Raw genomic sequence first — 18,574 nt, forward strand, 5'->3', positions numbered from 1 at the left:
AATAGCCGTGTCGACCAGGGACGTGCGGTGAGCTAAATGGCTCAGGAGGCACTGTCTAGCACCAGAGCCAGATTTACGCACAATATATGAGACAAATGGTGCATGAGGGCATTATACACAGGTACAGCAGTATAAACTCCTGGAAATTTGCTGAGTTTTGATCAGAGATGTGCGGAAAAGATAGCCAGGTGAGGCACTGCCTCACCTGCCATAGACTTTTTACTCCAGAGTTTTGGCTATAAAAATTATTAGAATAATGCAAAGAAGATATTTCAAACATATTCTTAATATTTTTCATATACTTATACAGTAAAAACTCTGGCACAAACGTAAGTATAAAAAAAAACTAGAGAAAAAACAACTTTGCAGAAGACTCTTGTGTGGGTGCACTCTTGTTTTTGTTATATGACTATTAATTAAAACATAACTTTTATTAACTCATTTAAAATAAATCCTCACTCTCATACTCCACCATGTTTGGTTAATAAGATGTATTTATATCTATACACACAAAAGTGCTTCAAAAATTGGAAATGTTCTGGTTAGTCTATCACCAAAAGACTTGTAGGGGGATGTAGACACTATAGTTCTACATCCAAATCCTAACCAACCAGCACAAGCGAAGCTTGTTTTAATGAGACCTCAATGGGTCATGATTGACCGGACCATTCTTATCAGGAGTATGTATCCTAACAACAGTATATGCACATATAGGGGTGCCTACTAGATTCCCCCGTAATTTGGAGACAATAAGTTTAGCTGATTTTAGCTTTAGATATCTAAAAGAAGAAAGAAACCAGAAGATAAGAGGGAAAAAAAGGGGAGAGAGAAAGTGGTGATCCTGCTGTTGGTATCTGGTCGGAGAGGGTCATTAATTACAACACCGGGTATTCTCTGGGGTTCTCCCTCACAGGTACTGACCCAGCCCGCCACCGTTTTGCTTCCAAGATCGGGCTCTGTCGGTGGGGTATGGTAGTAACTTTTAGACGCAATTGGTCGACTCACCAATGAGAGTGCACCGATTAAAAGATTTCAGAAAAAAGGCAAACTGCGGATCTGCTGTCTACGTTAGGCGCAGGTTTTCACCTGTGAATCATAGATGAGAGTCCACTGATATACAGAAAATTATAGCTAAAAATAAAGATAAGATAAAGGTAAACGTTAACTGAAGAAGCTGTATTATAATGACAAAATAGGCCAGACCAGTATATGCTGACTATAGCCTATGCTAAATTAACCCCAGTTGATCCCACCTATAAACGCAATATATTATACCGCTAGGCAGGGAATACTGAGAAATCAATATCAAAAAATGGAATCTGGTATTGTTTTCAATAAGCACTGTCAATTTGTTTGATAACTTAGATATACATTTTTTATATATAGAGCGATGCGGCCAGCGGATAGCCTAGAGGCGCAGTGACAAAGAGTCCTGATATATTTGCTTATAATTGCACACATGGATTCCTCCTTTCCACTCTAGTAATATATAAATCATTAAAGGTAACCTAGCAACCAGTGGAAGGACGTCACTTCCGCTGGCTACAGCAGTTTGCCTGTAACCAACCAGGCAGAAAATTTCGGATCCCAGTGATTGGCTGGGTTATCAGTAACAGGTATTTAAACCAGACTTACCACCCTAATTAGCAGCATTGGAAGTGAACAAGCCCGCAGGACGGGTGAAACGCGTTTTCCTCTTCTGACCAAGGACATCAGGAGTATGATGCAGAGCTTCCTAACTCCAGACTGACCCAGGGACCTGGGCAGGGACTGGTATTTTCTGTATCTTTCCACACAGAATTTTTGTGTACATTTTTTTCAACTCTCTAAAACCAATATCTGTTAGCAGCACCAAAACTCACTCTGGTTTTTCAGATTGATACAGTGTTAATTTTGCCTGTTATAGACGGGACATAATAATTGTACCTGTCTTTCCATATTCTGTTTTTTCTTTACCATTATTTGTTGCCCTATGGATAACTGAGAGCAGGTGATAATTTTGTTTGATTGGACACACCCCTCTCTAATGGCTGTTTTTCCCAGTATAACAGACCCATATTTTGGGTTGTATTTACAATCATAATTTTTATGGGGGATTTTTTGGTGTATGTGCTATAGCCATTCTAGTCCAATCTAGCCCACAGCAGGGGCTCTATATATAAAAAATGTATATCTAAGTTATCAAACAAATTGACAGTGCTTATTGAAAACAATACCAGATTCCATTTTTTGATATTGATTTCTCAGTATTCCCTGCCTAGCGGTATAATATATTGCGTTTATAGGTGGGATCAACTGGGGTTAATTTAGCATAGGCTATAGTCAGCATATACTGGTCTGGCCTATTTTTTCATTATAATACAGCTTCTTCAGTTAACGTTTACCTTTATCTTATCTTTATCTTTATCTATAATTTTCTGTATATCAGCGGACTCTCATCTATGATTCACAGGTGAAAACCTGCGCCTAACGTAGACAGCAGATCCGCAGTTTGCCTTTTTTCTGAAATCTTTTAATCGGTGCACTCTCATTGGTGAGTCGACCAATTGCGTCTAAAAGTTACTACCATACCCCACCGACAGAGCCCGATCTCGTCCGATCTTGGAAGCAAAACGGTGGCGGGCTGGGTCAGTACCTGTGAGGGAGACCCCCAGAGAATACCGGGTGTTGTAATTAATGACCCTCTCCGACCGGATACCAACAGCAGGATCACCACTTTCTCTCTCCCCTTTTTTTCCCTCTTATCTTCTGGTTTCTTTCTTCTTTTAGATATTAAAGCTAAAATCAGCTAAACTTATTGTCTCCAAATTACGGGGGAATCTAGCAGGCACCCCTATATGTGCATATACTGTTGTTAGGATACATACTCCTGATAAGAATGGTCCGGTCAATCATGACCCATTGAGGTCTCATTAAAACAAGCTTCGCTTGTGCTGGTTGGTTAGGAATTGGATGCAGAACTATAGTGTCTACATCCCCCTACAAGTCTTTTGGTGATAGACTAACCAGAACATTTCCAAGTTTTGAAGCACTTTTGTGTGTATAGATATAAATACATCTTATTAACCAAACATGGTGGAGTATGAGAGTGAGGATTTATTTTAAATGAGTTAATAAAAGTTATGTTTTAATTAATAGTCATATAACAAAAACAAGAGTGCACCCACACAAGAGTCTTCTGCAAAGTTGTTTTTTCTCTAGTTTCTTCCTGACTATGGGTGCACCACCAGGTACAATTATTTGAAGGTATACCTACCATACATATGATCATAATTCTGGTTCAATAAATTATCTTTTGAAATTTTGAGGACTGGTGCGGAGTCACAACCTTGTTCGCGGATATAAACGTAAGTATAACAGGAAAGGCTCTGCCTCACCTGCCTCACCCCACCGCACGTCACTGGTGTCGACCTATTTCTAGTGTCGACCTAGCCACTGTTGACCTAATTGGTGTCGACCCTGAGTCCCATACCCTTGTAGAACACCTACAGTATTTATCATATGTGTAATTAGAGGCCAAATTTTAATTAACCAGAATAAAACTTTAAAAATGAGAGGTGTTTAAATATTTTATTTGATTCCACTTTAAGGGATTACTTAGCATCCTTTGTAGATGTCAGGCGAAATACCACCGTGCAGCTACCTTTTATTACAATCAGTGAGAAATGTGCACAATAAAAATTTTTTTTGGGTGATTAATACAAAGTTATGGAGCAATTGTAAGAAAAGGCTCAGTGGTGGTCATTTTAATAGCCCCTTATAAATGGAAATTGCATTAATATTTCTGAAGCTGAAGGATACTGTAATCATTAAACTGGTAAAAAAAAAGAATAGAGTGGTTTAGCATCGACCGGATTACATACAAGCAAAAAAAGGGGGAAAAAATTAAATTTAATGATCTTAAAGCAGTAATGTTTAACAAGATTCTAGTTTTGTCTACCCATAAAATGTACACAATAAATATATATAATATATATTCATGCAGATCCATATTTACATTTGCTTAAAGGGGATGTCCAGTTTTCTGCAACACCTAGCATTAGAAAATAGGGGGATCCTCTCCACGGAATATCCCGTCACCTGAAGCAAAGGACTGCATCCCCCACCAGTAAAATCTGTGGGTTCGGTATAATTTACCGGTGGCTGGGATGCCGTCCGTCAATATCCTAACAGCGGCATCCAGGACACCAGTATGCCGGCAGTGGGGCGAGCGCAAAGAGTCCCCTTGCGAGCTTGCTGCACTTGCCAAAGGTTCTATTCTCACTCCATGGGTGTCGTGGAAATACACGAGTGGGAATAGTCCCTGTACGCCGGATTCAGGATGTCGGCATTATCGGCTGCAGGGATTCCGGCATCAGTATGCTGAATGCCGGGATCCAACAGCCGGCAAATTAACTGCATCCCAGATCTGCCACCCATATGGACTGACTAGCAGTGACTTCCTATAGGAAGCACTCCCTGTTAATAAATGCCAGACAGGCGGACCCAGGGGAATGTGTTTTTTCCCCCCCTGGGACCGCCAGTCCAGACTGCAATAGCAGAGTGCGTTTCCCATGGGAAGCCACTCCCTTGCTAATTATGTCAGCCCTTTCTGTCTTCTACGGGCTGCAGCTGATGCAGTCTGAAGTAGCCAGGTTGTTTACTAGTAGTGCCATAGTTAAGCTCCACTCCCGTACTTAAGCCCCACCCCCACTGCATCGGTACTTAAGCCCCACCTCCCAGTGATGTCAGCTATCAAACACCGGGAGGATAGGGACCCGGCAGCCAGACAGGTAAGCAGAAGCTGCTGGTAAAATGATACATTATAATGGTGTACACCAGGCTTGTCCAACCCGCGGCCCGCGGGCCGCATGCGGCCCAGGTCGGCTAGTAATGCGGCCCAGTGCAATTTTTTATTTTTAAAGAAATTCTATTCTAAAGTTTTCTACAGTTTCAAGTTTGGGGAGCCTTTGGGGAGCCAGCAGCACTAGACGCGGCTCTCTGTGCTTCCGGGATGCGGGCGCAGGCACATCGCGCGTGTGACGTCATGACGTCGCACGGGCACATGCATGTAACGTCACACGCGTGCACCCGGCTAGAGAGAGCACGGAGCTGGAGGCGGGAGTCTCTGGCGTCGGCGGCCGCGGCTGAACTAGCTGAACTAGCAAATCCTGGCTAAAAAAAGTAGGTGCGTGCTGCGGGCGGCTACCTCCACACTGTGGACCACTGCTGGCTGCAGAGTACACAGCACTGAGCACTGAGGGGGGAGCTTAATAAATATACACTCACTGGCTCACTGACGTGACATTTTTTTTAAACCAGTATCCCACATTAATATATATATATATATATATATATATATATATGTGTGTGTATATATATATATATATATAATATATTTGAATATATTATATATATATATATATATAATATATTTTATATTATATATACAGTATGTGTATATATATGTATATGTATTATACTGTATGTGTATATATGTATATGCATATATATATATATATATATATATACGTCCACAATTGGGGCAGCACTCCCATTAAGAAATACGTCTGCTCCGGTGCCCTCCTAGAAGCCCAAATAAGGCCCACAATATACAACCCGGTATGGCGGCACTCAGATATCAGTCACTTCTCAAGGCAGAAGTACAACGTTTCGGAGAACTTTATTCATCTGATGACGGAGTGTGAATAAAGTTCTCCGAAACGTTGTACTTCTGCCTTGAGAAGTGACTGATATCTGAGTGCCGGGTTGTGTATATATATATATATATATATATATATATATATATATATATATATAATCCAGCAGCAGCCGGCACTCCTATAAATGAAAAAATGAGGCTCAGGTGCCAGAACCAATAATAAATAAATGTCCAACAATGAACGGCACTCAGAGACAAAGATAGTTGCAAAACTTTGTATTCCAAAAAGGTCAACGTTTCGGGGAGCAAAACCCCGTCGTCTGTGTCCTGACGACGGGGTTTTGCTCCCCGAAACGTTGACCTTTTTGGAATACAAAGTTTTGCAACTATCTTTGTCTCTGAGTGCCGTTCATTGTTGGACATTTATATATATATATATATATATATATATATATAATGTCTATTTTTGTATAAATCCTAGTTTCGGCCCTGACAAAAGTGACGCCAGCACGGCAGCTTCACCTCCATCAAGGCAGACAGTCCTCGTACCAGCATCCATCAAGGCAGACAGTCCTCGTACCAGGTATCGTTACTGTTATTTTATTTTATGTGCGGCCCAAACCAAATTGTCATCTTCTAATGTGGCCCAGGGAAGGTGAAAGGTTGGACACCCCTGGTGTACACCCTGTGCTGTGTCTATAATGAGCACGTCCTGCAACCAGAACAGTTCAGACTGGTATTGTGCAGTTGGGGCCCCTTGTGTAATCTGCGAGCTGTCATAATATTTACATTGTGTATATGTGAACATAATATTCAACTGCCTTTACATTCACATATACACATCCAGGGATGGACTGGGGGGCAGATGTACCAAGCCTTGGAGAGTGATAAAGTGGACGGAGATAAAGTGCCAGTATTTATTTGTACAGCAGAAGGCAAAGAGTAACTACAAATCCCAGCATTGAGTTCAACAATAGCTAAAGTGTCTTGTGGGGACTTATTAATTTTAATATGTGCCATCACACACTTTCGGGTGTTGCTAGATAGAGCGGACTCAGGTACAGATCATTTGTGAGGCATAAAATCATCCAACTCACTACTCGCACGCACAGAAACAGGTTTTATACCTCACTCTGTCTTACCCACCAAGCATAATTGACTTTAAGGAATTCTTTAACCTTTGGTTAGAAAACATCATTCACAGAGCACAAAGGGCATCCTGGAAAACGAACAGGTTTATTTTAATTGGCTTTTGCATTAAAATGAAATTATATTGTATCTGTGGATCAAGCAGGGCTCCGTGCTTAGCCGTAAGAATAGAATTACTCTTTTAAAGAGAAGGCCAAACTGTATTTAGGCAACTATATATGAATTATGGAACACTAGGAGTCTTTTTTTGTGCATTTGGGTCTGTTATTCCAAAATTGGAAAGAAAGAGTGACTTTTTTCTGGATAGAAATTAACAAGGCTAGCCAATTACTTTGTTACAACACATCACCTAGACAGTGACAGCAACAGCGCCACTTCAAAACACCCATTCCTCCCCTAAATAGCATAGGATGTTTAATGATGTAAACAATGTTTAAATCTATAGTGGTTCTTTTGACGTCTCTGAATGCTTTCTTTCTCGCAATCCCTTCCTAAATTCACTTAATGTAGTTTAAAAAAGAAATAGGGCTATTAAAAGTTTCAATGTCACGTCAAAACTATATTGCTGAGATAAAAGTGGAAATTATGTAAAACAATTCTGAAAGAAGTACAAAATAATCTGACCACTTAAACAGGGCTGTAAATTATTTGCAAATATCTTCTTATAGTCTGAAATATAATAAAGGACCAATCAGCGTTCGTCTGGGCCTGGGAGCTAGCCAATCAGCAGGAGGACCAGGCAGGTGCCTTTCCAGTTATCAGAGGCATCTCTCTCGGGCATACTCAATTGGCTAATTGCTGGCTAAGATCCCCACGGTGCGGGGAAAGGCTATTCAATTAAACAGCCTTTTCCCGCGCCTAAAATGGGGGATTACTGCATGGAAACCCACTGACTCAGCGTAAACTGCGGAATCAAATGGCCATTTCTCAATGACATTTCCTTACAGCTCATAAAGCTGTTCACCATCGAATATTCACACGCAAGATAATCTCCGCTAATTGAATAGGTCATGGTGCAGCACTTGAATATGCCCGTCTGACTGGGTTGAAGATGCAGTGGGATATGTGACCGATCCACACTCAAGATTGTGAACGATACAGTACAGTGGAAATATGTTGTAGTTACTGGGAATGTTGGACTGACTGTTACCTGGCATCAGTTTTTTTTTAGTGACAGTAACATAACTGCCACCGCGCACCCAGCAATTGGTTTACATATAGTATGAAATGTCATAGCTCATGGCTTGTTTTATATTTATAATTTTATACTTGCAATCACCATAATTAGGCTGTATAAGATAATTCAAAAATAATAAAATTGAAAGGCAGCCATCACTTTTGTGCCTTTGGTGACCTGACCCCTGAATCTGCCCCTGGGTGTCCTACTATGCACATTGGTGGTCATTCCAAGTTGATCGCTCGCTAGCAGTTTTTAGCAGCCGTGCAAATGCTATGCCACCTCCCACTGGGAGTGTATTTTAGCTTAGCAGAAGTGCGAACGAAACGATCGCAGAGCGACTACAACGTTTTTTTGTGCAGTTTTAGAGTAGCTCAAATCCTACTCAGCGTTTGCAATCACTTCAGGCTATTCAGTTCCTGTTTTGACGTCACAAAAACGTCCTGCGTTCGCCCAGCCATGCCTGCATTTTTCCTGGCACGCCTGCGTTTTTTTGAAAACTCCTTGAAAACGGTCAGTTGACACCCAGAAACGCCCTCTTCCTGTCAATCACTCTGCGGCCAGCAGTGCGACTGAAAAGCATCGCTAGACCCTGTGTAAGACTACATAGTTCATTGCGCCGCATACCCATGCGCAGAAGTGCCTTTTTTTGCCTCATCGCTGCACAGCGAACGAATGCAGCTAGCGAACAACTCGAAATGACCACCATTGACTCATCCTTCGCAGCGACTAAATTGCCTTCGAAATCTCTTCAGTATAGGCGAAAAAGACCCCAAAGTAAAGGAGACAACCACTATGAAGTTGCAGAAACTAGGGTGGAAGGATGGGGGAGGTCTGCATTTTGAAATCCCCTCAAATAAAGTTTGGCGGTCACAAACAGGACTGGACCATAGGGCCACATGGAAAATCCCCGTTGGGCCCCATTACTTTCTTCAATGTCAGGTTCTAAACTCTGCACTCATATTGTACATTGATACTATATTATTGGGTCAATTACATGGTGTCTAATGGCTGGCCAAGCCTCCGTAGGGCCCAGCCACACCCCCTGTGGTAACTGCCACACCCCATTAGCATGGAACCCTATCACTGGAGTCCTCTGGTTGGCCCTTCATGCCCCATACCAACACTGGTCACAAATACCAGTTTTATAGCAAAACAAACTTCCATAGCCTGTTCTTCTGCAGAGATCTCCGCAAAGATCGCAGGGTTAGGTCTTTAGAGAAGGGTTGTATTTATTCATAGTGGATTTCAATTTGCATATCTGCCAAAGTGACAAGATGCATGATTTTACCAATAGCTGCCTTGATTATTAGCAAATTTCCCAAACTCCTAGGAGATTGGGTAATTTTTCCTGAAGGCCACTCATTGACCTGCGAAGTGGGCGACGGACATTTCATAATTTACACAAATTTCGTTATGAAACCCAGCGATTAAAGGTGTGATGCCTTTGTGGAATCAAATGCTTGGTGTAATTTGCATAAGTAAGCCCCACCCCACCCACTTTGCATATCTTACACCAGACGTATTAAAATTAGGTAAGAATATTTTACTATTGCAAAATAAAAAATGTAACGTACAATATTATGAGTAACCCACCTGTCTGCATCAGTGGGATTTCCGTTGCTGCACTCAAAAGACAGATCTGTACCTAATAAAGTTATTTTAGCACCATCAATTACTGCAGTTTTACCTGATGCACTATAACTTAAACAGAATTCAAATTTCTTCACGCTCAGAATACGCTCATAACAGTGAAGTTAATTTTATAGCTATGAAACAACATCAACATATTTGTGGAAATGAAATATTTTTTTACCAGTTCATCGGAAGGAAACCTTCCAAAAAACAAAAAAATAAAAAACAAGTTAAGCAAACAAAAACCAATAAACACGCAACTCTAGCAATAGTGTTCAGTTTATCGAGCTGTTTAAAAAAAAAGATTGGATTTGTAGGACAGATGTAAAATAAATGTCCTCTTAAGATATGGCTTGTTCTTGAGTCTTCTCTTGTCATATAAAGGCTTGTTGCCTTCTGATTAGATTTCAGGACAGACGGATGAGCTGTTTCGTGTCATGTCAGGCTATTTTATCTTTTTTTATGCGGATTAATGCTTTAAAATAAAGTGCTTTTAAAAATATCTGCTCAGAGAAATAAAATGGCAACAGCTTTTTTTGACTCCTACGCAACACGTGAAAAGGTCAAACTCCTTAAAAGAAGGGAAAAAAAATCCAGGCGCCAACAGACGCCAACATTACACATGCAAATGTTCTTTTGGAGGATATGTGTTCGGAGCCTACGAGATGAGACAGGCACAGTTATTTAAAAATGAAAAGACTGAAAACATTCTGTAATTCCAAAAAATAAGTATAATTAAAAAAAGCAATACAAAAAGCCCATAAATAGCAAATTGTATCCAACATAGAACAAAAACTGGAAGTCTAGGGTTAAAGTCTGTCTGTCATGGGGACGTGGCCATTTTGTAGACTGGACCAGTGTCCAGCCTATCACTTCACTACTAAAATCTAGCAAATATTAAAATGAATACTAGTCCACAGAATTCAGCTAGTGACCTAGTCGCTGAGGCAAGAGGAGCTTTGTGATTTAGGGGGGGATTTATCAAAACTTCTAAAAAGAAATAGTGCTGGTGTTGCCCATGGCAACCAATCGAAATCTACCATTTATCTAGTACAATTAAAGTGATAGCTAGAATCTGACTAGTAACATTTACACCTTTTCTATTTGGTAAGTTTGCTAAATCCCCCCCCCCCCCCATTCCTACTGTAATCGATAGACTCTATTGTAATGTATGGTGGCTGATCTTAGTGTGTGTAAATGACAAGTATATTACGATATAAAGGCAAAGTTTACCTTTACAGACAATTTTTGTTATACCCAAACACTACTCCTCCCCTATATATCTGATCACTCATTAGATTTCTTGAAGAGATTGGCCTTAAGTTAGCATTTTTTTGGTCACTGACTAAATGCTTAGGTGTAGTATATGGGGCACCACCAGGAAAGTCAGAGTTTAGGCCTTACAATGAGTTTGCACTGGTAAAGCAATATCAACTTAATTAAATAAAACAAAACCTATCAACTGTATTAAATAAAACAAAACCTAGCAACTATTGTGAGTACTAATAGTCCATCTCCAACTGGTCCTATGCCTCAGCTCTCCAACAACCAGCAGTGCAAACCCCTGCTACCCACTGAGATGTGTACTCAATTCTCCACTGAGCGCTCTACTGAAATATCCACTGAGTCCTCTATTGAACTATCCACGCAAAGTTGCAGCTCTCTACTGAGCTATGCAACTCTCTACTGAGATGTCTACTCCACTCTCCATTGAGCTATCTTCTCCACTCACCACTGAGATGCCTACTCAACTCTCCACTTAGCTGTCTACTTTACTCTACTTTGAGCTCTCTTCAAAACTCTCCATTGAAAGTTGCAGCTGTCTACTGCGCTACAGTATTTACTCAAATCTCCACTAAGCTATCTACTTCACTCACCACTCAGCTGTTTACTAAACTTTCTACTGAGCTGTCTACTAAACTCTCCAATAAGCTGTCTATTTGCCTTTCCACTAAGCTATCTACTAAACTCTCCACTGAGCTGTTGATGGGTGTTGTCAACAACTTTTTAATGCTACTAGGGGAGGAACCAAAACTCTAGAACAGGGTGAAAACTAGAACCACCATGCCTGAATCTATCACTAGGGGAGGAACCCAAACTCTAGAACAGGGTGCAAACTAGAACCACCATGCCTGAAACTATCACTAGGGGAGGAACCCAAACTCTAGAACAGGGTGCAAACTAGAACCACCATGCCTGAAACTATCACTAGGGAAGGAACCCAAACTCTAGAACAGGTTGCAAACTAGAACCACCATGCCTGAAACTATCACAAAACTTTCTGTAGGAAAGTGAATCTAACATCTCTGCAGGATTACATACTCGGTGTCCATGTTTAGCATATACTGTAAATCTAGAGTGTATATCTCGTGAACACTTATAGGACAGGAAATGTCTTACTCGGGTATATCTTGAACACATAACCAAAAATCTGCACAAAGTTTGACACTTCCAGAATTTTTATTCAAACTTCATAGTTCCATGTCTGTTCTGCAGTGGAACAAAAGTATCCTGGCAGGTAATAATAGCTTAATCACCAACTCCGTGTTTGTAACTCCCCTGGAACAAACTCTATTATATTAGAAGATAAAAGACTGCATTTTGAGTTTGAAGCCTATAAAGCTTCATTTTTTAGGTAAATAAAAGTGTTTCTGTATCTTATTAGTGTCAGTATCTCTTATATTACTTGGCAAGTGAGAGCATCAATGATTGCTAGCAATGAGAACTCTAGGAGGTCTGTCATTAATTCTGTTTCAGTCTATCTCTACTTCTCTTTGTAAAAGAAAAAAACATAACAGGACCTATTTATATTGCCCATTTGTCCCCATATCACAGAGGCGTTAACTGTTAGATTATTGTGGCATTGAAAAAAAAAAAAAGCTTTCATCTATAATTATTAAATAATAAGATTTTACTTACCGGTAAATCTATTTCTCGTAGTCCGTAGTGGATGCTGGGGACTCCGTAAGGACCATGGGGATAGACGGGCTCCGCAGGAGACATGGGCACTTTAAGAAAGAATTTAGGTTCTGGTATGCACTGGCTCCTCCCTCTATGCCCCTCCTCCAGACCTCAGTTAGAGAAACTGTGCCCAGAAGAGCTGACAGTACAAGGAAAGGATTTTGGTAATCCAGGGCAAGATTCATACCAGCCACACCAATCACACCGTATAACATGTGAAAACAACCAGTTAACAGCATGATAAACGACAGAGCATCAGGTCAAACCCTGATGCAACCATAACATAACCCTTATTGAAGCAATAACTATATACAAGCATTGCAGAAGAAGTCCGCACTTGGGACGGGCGCCCAGCATCCACTACGGACTACGAGAAATAGATTTACCGGTAAGTAAAATCTTATTTTCTCTAACGTCCTAGTGGATGCTGGGGACTCCATAAGGACCATGGGGATTATACCAAAGCTCCCAAACGGGCGGGAGAGTGCGGATGACTCTGCAGCACCGATTGAGCAAACAAGAGGTCCTCCTCAGCCAGGGTATCAAACTTGTAGAACTTTGCAAAAGTGTTTGAACCTGACCAAGTAGCCGCTCGGCAAAGTTGTAATGCCGAGACCCCTCGGGCAGCCGCCCAAGAAGAGCCCACCTTCCTAGTGGAATGGGCCTTAACTGATTTTGGCAGCGGCAATCCAGCCGCAGAATGAGCCTGCTGAATCGTGTTACAGATCCAGCGAGCAATAGTTTGCTTTGAAGCAGGAGCACCAAGCTTGTTGGATGCATACAGGATAAACAACGACTCTGTTTTCCTGACCCTAGCCGTTCTGGCTACATAAACCTTCAAAGCCCTGACCACATCCAGCAACTCGGAATCCTCCAAGTCAGTAGTAGCCACAGGCACCACAATAGGTTGGTTTATATGAAAAGATTAAACCACTTTCGGCAGAAATTGTGGACGGGTCCGCAATTCTGCTCTATCCACATGGAAAACCAGATAGGGGCTTTTATGTGACAAAGCCGCCAACTCTGACACACGCCTAGCCGAAGCCAAGGCTAATAGCATGACCACCTTCCACGTGAGATATTTCAACTCCACCGTTTTAAGTGGTTCAAACCAGTGGGATTTCAGGAAACTTAACACCACGTTAAGATCCCAAGGTGCCACTGGAGGCACAAAAGGAGGCTGAATATGCAGCACTCCCTTTACAAACGTCTGAACTTCAGGTAGAGAAGCCAACTCCTTTTGAAAGAAAATGGATAGGGCCGAAATCTGGACCTTAATGGAACCCAATTTTAGGCCCAAATTCACTCCGGACTGTAGGAAGTGAAGGAAACGGCCCAGCTGGAATTATTTTTCGCCATATATGGTGATAATGTTGAGCTGTCACGTCCTTCCTAGCCTTTATCAGCGTAGGAATGACCTCATCCGGAATGCCTTTTTCTGCTAGGATCCGGCGTTCAACCGCCATGCCGTCAAACGCAGCCGCGGTAAGTCTTGGAACAGACAGGGCCCCTGTTGCAACAAGTCCTGTCGTAGATGAAGAGGCCACGGGTCCTCTGTGAGCACTTCTTGCAGATCTGGATACCAAGTCCTTCGTGGCCAATCTGGAACAATGAGGATTGTTCTCACTCCTCTTTTTCTTATTATCCTCAGCACCTTGGGTATGAGAGGAAGAAGAGGAAATACATAGACCGACTGGAACACCCACGGTGTGACCAGGGCGTACACAGCTATCACCTGAGGGTCTCTTGACCTGGCGCAATACCTCTGTAGCTTTTTGTTGAGGCGGGATGCCATCATGTCCACCTGTGGCAGTTCCCACCGACTTGTAATCTGTGCGAAGACTTCCTGATGAAGTCCCCACTCTCCCGGGTAGAGGTCGTGTCTGCTGAGGAAGTCTGCTTCCTAGTTGTCCACTCCCAGGATGAACACTGCTGACAGTGCGCTTACGTGATTCTCCGCCCAGCGAAGAATTCTGGTGGCTTCCGCCATCGCCACCCTGCTCCTTGTGCCGCCTTGTCGGTTTACATGAGCCACTGCGGTGATGTTGTCTGACTGAATCAGAACTGGTTGGTCGCGAAGCAGGGTCTCCGCTTGACGTAGGGCGTTGTATATGGCCCTTAGTTCCAGGATGTTGATGTGAAGGCAAGACTCTTGACTTGACCACAGACCTTGGAAATTTCTTCCCTGTGTGACTGCTCCCCAACCTCGGAGGCTTGCGTCCGTGGTCACCAGGACCCAGTCCTGAATGCCGAATATGCGGCCCTCGAGAAGGTGAGCGCTCTGCAGCCACCACAGGAGTGACACCCTGGCCCTGGGGGATAGGGTGATTAACTGATGCATCTGAAGATGTGATCCGGACCACTTGTCCAGTAAGTCCCATTGAAAGGTCCTCGCATGGAACCTGCCGAAGGGAATGGCCTCGTATGATGCCACCATCTTTCCCAGGACTCGAGTGCAGTGATGTACTGACACCTGTTTTGGTTTTAATAGGTTCCTGACCAGTGTCATGAGTTCCTGAGCTTTCTCTATCGGGAGATAAACCCTTTTCTGGTCTGTGTCTAGAATCATGCCCAGGAAAGGCAGACGAGTCGTAGCAACCAACTGCGACTTTGGAATATTCAGAATCCAGCCGTGTTGCCGTAACACTTCCAGAGAAAGTGCGACGCTGTTCAGCAACTGCTCTCTTGATCTCGCTTTTATGAGGAGATCGTCCAAGTACGGGATAATGGTGACTCCTTGCTTCCGCAGGAGTACCATCATTTCCGCCATTACCTTGGTAAATATTCTCGGTGCCGTGGAGAGACCAAACGGCAACGTCTGAAATTGGTAATGACAATCCTGTACCACAAATCTGAGGTACGCCTGATGAGGTGGATAAATGGGGATATGAAGGTATGCATCCTTTATGTCCAGAGACACCATAAAATCCCCCCCTTCCAGGCTTGCGATGACCGCTCTCAGCGATTCCATCTTGAACTTGAACCTTTTCAGGTATATGTTCAGGGATTTTAAATTCAATATGGGTCTGACCGAACCGTCCGGTTTCGGGACTACAAACATGGTCGAATAATAACCCCTTCCCTGTTGAAGGAGGGGAACCTTGACCACCACCTGTTGAAGATACAATTTGTGAATTGCAGTTAACACTATTTCCCTCTCGTGGGGGGAAGCTGGTAGGGCCGATTTGAGGTATCGGTGAGGGGGCATCTCTTCGAATTCCAGCTTGTATCCCTGAGACACAATTTCTATCGCCCAGGGATCCACCTGGGAGTGAACCCACTTGTGGCTGAAATTCCGAAGACGTGCCCCCACCGGGCCTAGCTCCGCCTGTGGAGCCCCAGCGGCATGCGGTGGATTTTGTAGAGGCCGGGGAGGACTTCTGTTCCTGGGAACTAGCTGTGTTGTGCAGCTTCTTACCTCTGCCCCTGCCTCTGGCAAGAAAGGACTCACCTCGGACTTTCTTGTTTCTTTGTGATCGAAAGGACTGCATTTGATAATACGGTGCTCTCTTAGGCTGTGAGGGAATAAAAGGCAAAAAATTTGACTTTCCAGCTGTAGCTGTGGAGACCAGGTCCGAGAGACCCTCCCCAAACAATTCCTCACCCTTGTAAGGTAAAACCTCCATATGCCTTTTTGAGTCGGCATCACCTGTCCATTGCCGAGTCCACAGGACCCTTCTGGCAGAAATCGACATAGCATTTATTCTAGAACCCAGTAGACTAATGTCTCTTTGAGCATCTTTCATATATAGGACAGCGTCTTTAATATGCCCCAGGGTCAACAATACAGTATCCTTGTCTAAGGTATCAATTTCCTCAGATAAGGTATCCGTCCATGCTGCTACAGCATTACACACCCAGGCCGACGCGATTGCCAGCCTCAGTAAGGTACCTGAATGTGTATAAATGGACTTCAGGGTAACCTCCTGTTTGCGATCCGCAGCATCTTTGAGGGTAGCCGTATCCTGTGACGGCAGGGCTACCTTCTTGGATAAGCGTGTTAAAGCTTTGTCCACCCTAGGGGAGGATTCCCAGCGTAACCTGTCCGTTGGCGGGAAAGGATACGCCATAAGAATCCTTTTGGAAATCTGCAGTTTTTTATCTGGAGATTCCCAAGCCTTTTCACATAACTCATTTAGCTCGTGTGACCGGGGAAAGGTTACCTCCGGCTTCTTTTCCCCATACATATGCACCCTCTTGTCAGGGACTGGGGTTTCCTCTGTGATGTGCAACACATCCTAAATTGCTATAATCATATAATGGATGGATTTAGCCAATTTTGGCTGTAACTTTGCATCATCGTAATCGACACTGGAGTCAGAATCCATGTCGGTATCTGTGTCAACAGTTTGGGATAGTGGGCGCTTCTGAGACCCTGACGGCCTCTGCGACATAGGATCAGGCACGGGTTGGGACCCTGACTGACCCGAGGCTTCAGCTTTTTCTAACTTTTTATGCAAGGAATTAACATTATCATTTAAAACCTTCCACATATCCATCCAATCAGGTGTCGGCGCCGTCGGCGGAGACACCACATTTATTTGCTCCCGCTCTGCTTCCACATAGCCTTCCTCATCAGACATGTCGACACAAGCGTACCGACAGACCACACACACAGGGAATGCCCTCTCTGAAGACAGTTCCCCCACAAGGCCCTTTGGAGAGACAGAGAGAGAGTATGCCAGCACACACCCCAGCGCTATAAACCCAGGAATAACACAGTAACTTAATGTTAACCCAGTAGCTGCTGTTTACATTGCTTTTTGCGCCTAATTATGTGCCCCCCCTCTCTTTTTACCCTCTTCTACTGTGTATCTGCAGGGGAGAGCCTGGGGAGCTTCCTCTCAGCGGAGCTGTGGAGAAAAAATGGCGCTGGTGAGTGCTGAGGAAGAAGCCCCGCCCCCTCGGCGGCGGGCTTCTGTCCCGCTTAAATATGCAATATTTTGGCGGGGGCTCATACATATATACAGTGCCCAGCAGTATATATGCTTAACTTTGCCAAAAGAGGTCCCAAATGCTGCCCAGGGCGCCCCCCCCCCCCCGCGCCCTGCACCCTTACAGTGACCGGTGTATGTGTAGGTGTGTGGAGCAATGGCGCACAGCTACAGTGCTGTGCGTTACCTCAGTGAAGAACACGGAGTCTTCTGCCGCCTGTGAAGTCTTCTTTGCTTCTCATACTCACCCGGCTTCTGTCTTCCGGCTCTGCGAGGGGGACGGCGGCGCGGCTCCGGGACCGGACGGCAAGGGTGAGATCCTGCGTACCGATCCCTCTGGAGCTAATGGTGTCCAGTAGCCTAAGAAGCAGGACCTAGCTTCAGAGAGTAGGGCTGCTTCTCTCCCCTCAGTCCCACGATGCAGGGAGTCTGTTGCCAGCAGAGCTCCCTGAAAATAAAAAACCTAACAAAATACTTTCTCTCAGCAAACTTAGGAGAGCTCACTGAAAAGCACCCAGCTCGTCGGGGCACAGTATCAAACTGAGGTCTGGAGGAGGGGCATAGAGGGAGGAGCCAGTGCACACCAGAACCTAAATTCTTTCTTAAAGTGCCCATGTCTCCTGCGGAGCCCGTCTATCCCCATGGTCCTTACGGAGTCCCCAGCATCCACTAGGACGTTAGAGAAAATAAATATACTGTGGAGGAACCTGGATGTTACAGACGTGATCACAGCGCATCCCTGTCACTCTCTGTACAGACCCATGTACTCTGGCTGACACAGGGGGCTTAACGTGTAACAATAAAAGAAATCTGTTATTGACACAATTTAAAAGTAAAACTTCGCTTAGGCAGCTGAGTGATACTGCGCAGCTTTGCTGTTACTAGCCCAGTGCAATAAGTGCATACGTGACCGCTAGCCACATACAGTAGAAGTGAAAACCCAGCTTTGATCTCTCAGTTCCACTTAAAAAAATTTTTTTATATTTAAAAAAAAAAAAGAAATATGCTAAATATTTATTCAGTTGAATTTATTCTTTCAGCATCATCCTGAGGATTGTATCATCGAGATTCCTGTCA

At 43.5% G+C, this 18,574-nt stretch overlaps 1 protein-coding gene and 1 pseudogene across 3 annotated transcripts in view; one reads left to right on the plus strand and one right to left on the minus strand.

Moving 5' to 3' along the window:
- The window catches only part of KLHL29 (kelch like family member 29), a 1,368,521-nt gene that overhangs the window by 1,250,635 nt on the left and 99,312 nt on the right, over positions 1-18,574 (minus strand). The window lies entirely within an intron of this gene.
- Positions 2,558-2,676, plus strand: LOC134912788 (5S ribosomal RNA; annotated as a pseudogene).

This window comes from Pseudophryne corroboree, chromosome 4, assembly GCF_028390025.1.
Source record: "Pseudophryne corroboree isolate aPseCor3 chromosome 4, aPseCor3.hap2, whole genome shotgun sequence".
In the NCBI taxonomy this organism is placed as follows: domain Eukaryota; kingdom Metazoa; phylum Chordata; class Amphibia; order Anura; family Myobatrachidae; genus Pseudophryne; species Pseudophryne corroboree.